Source organism: Vulpes lagopus, chromosome 2, assembly GCF_018345385.1.
Source record: "Vulpes lagopus strain Blue_001 chromosome 2, ASM1834538v1, whole genome shotgun sequence".
Taxonomy (NCBI): Eukaryota; Metazoa; Chordata; class Mammalia; order Carnivora; family Canidae; genus Vulpes; species Vulpes lagopus.
In genome coordinates this window covers 148272418-148274833 of record NC_054825.1, presented here as the reverse complement: position 1 = coordinate 148274833, position 2416 = coordinate 148272418, and positions in this window count along the sequence as shown.

Genomic DNA, 2416 nt, shown 5'->3' with positions numbered 1-2416 from the left:
TCTGGGTGCACTGGGTGATCAAATACTTAGAAGTAGAAAAAGCCTCAATTAAAAGCACTAGGGATAGGATGATATACTGGAAGAGAATGGTCCTGAATGTTGCCTTGTTTCCAAAAGCAAGGGATCTGGCTCTGAGCAAATGGCTCAAGTGGATGAATTATAAGAGATGGGATCCCAAGTCGCTTGTTGTATGGGGGCACCCTCACCTGAGATGACACTGAATAGCAGGCCCTCCTTCCCTCCACCTGAAAATCCACGTTACCCAGGCAGGAGTCTGCCCTCTGTTTGGAGGGAGAGGGGAGTGGTTCTCAACACTCGCAGTTTCTCCCTTTAGGTAGTATCTTGAGATGCCCCTTCCCTATCCTGCAGTGAAAATCATAGATCATATCACATACATATGTATAATCCACAAAATATAATCAGAATAATGTCCTAAGTGTAGCATAAAGGAAAAAGGAACAAAAAACAGTTTGTAAAGGAGTAATAGGACCCAACCACAGCAGAAGACGCGGTGCTGCATCTGATACTGCACACACGGAATCTTTGTGAGCCCATCTGCCAACTGTTACAGTAATAGTGATTTGTAGACTCCTATAACAAGGGGCATAGCTATTAGTGATAGGATATTTTTTTGAAATGGTAAGCCGTAATTAGTAATGTTCCAAACAAAATAAGTAAAAATCTTCCCTGTACTGCACATGGTAGTTGCATTTGTAGAAACTCTGGGGTCTGTTAAAACCACCCAGATATGTTGTGTTTATATATAAAATAGTACCAGGATCTAGGCTCAGATCATTATAAACAGGGGAGAAGACTTTAATGCCTTGGTAGAATATTTTTGGATATTTGAATCACGCAGGCCATTTTTCTTGATGTCTAGTATGTGTCACCTGCTTTGCTTTGTCTAGAATCTCTGGTCCTTCCCACCAAAGGCCAGCAACACAAGTCCAGTCATTGTGACAACCAAAATGTGCTCTTACACTCCCAAAACACCCTGTGGAAGTGGTACCATTCTCACTGAGAAGTACTAGGGAAGCGGTCCTGCTTACCACGCTGCTCTGGACATAGCTGGAAGTGACCGCTCTTCCCATGAAGGCAGGGATAGCCAATGGAAGACTTTTTAATTTGTTTAATTAAACATTTTTTTATTAAAGTATAGTTGACACATAATGTTACATTAGTTTCAGGTGTAGGACATAGTGATTCAACAATTCTATATATTACACAATGTTTACCATGGTAAAGTGTACCTACCGTCAGTCACCATTTAATACTGTTAGAATAGCATTGACTACATTCCCTATGCTTTATATTTTATCCTTATATACCAACTTATTGTGGTAGATCCCAGAGCCAGATCCCTTGCTTTTGGAAACAAGGCAACATTCAGGACCATTCTCTTCCAGTATATCATCCTATCCCTAGTGCTTTTAATTGAGGCTTTTTCTACTTCTAAGTATTTGATCACCCAGTGCACCCAGAAGGTCTCTTATTGTGACTTATTCATTCCATAGCTATACCTCCTACTCCCCTGCACCCATTCTGCCCCTCTGCCCACAGTCCTCCCCTCTGGCCATCAAAAGTTTGTACTCTGTATTAATGAGTCTGTTTCTGCTTTTCATTTTTGTTGTTGTTGTTGTTATTTTGTTGTTGTTTTTTAGATTTCACATGTAAGTGACATCATAGGATATTTGTCTTTGTCTGACTTATTTCACTTAACATAATACTCTCTAGGTCTATCCATGTTACTACAGATGGCAAGATCTCATTCTTCTTTGTGTGTGTGTGTGTGTGTGTGTGTGTGTGTGTGTGTTTGTGTACCACCTCTTCATCCATTCATCTTTCAATGGACACTGGTTTGCTTCCATAATTTGGCTACTGTGAACAGTGCTGCAACAAATGTAGGGGTGTCTATATATTTTATTGAATCAGTGTTGTTGTTTTCTTTGCATAAATACCCAGTAGCAGAGTTAGTAGATCATATGGTATTTCTATTTTTAATTTTTTTGAGGAACCTCCATGCTGTTTACCACAGCAGCTGCACCAATTTACTTTCCCACCAATAGTGCACAAGGGTTCCTTTTTCTACCTGTTCTCACCAACACTTGTTATTTCTTGCCTTTTCAATTTTATCCGTTCTGACAGGTATAAGGTGATACCCTATTGTGGTTTTGATTTGCATTTCCCTGATGCTGAATGATGTTGAGCATATTTTCATGTGTCTGTTGGCCACCTGTATGTTTTCTATGGAAATGTGTCTTCATATCCTCTGCCCATTTTTAAACAGATTATATGTTTTTGATGTTGAGGTTCTTTTTATATTTTGGATATTAACCCTTATCAGATATATCCCTTGCAAATATCCTTTCCCTCTTCGTAGTAAGTCTGTTTCATTGACGGTTTCCCTTGCTGTGCA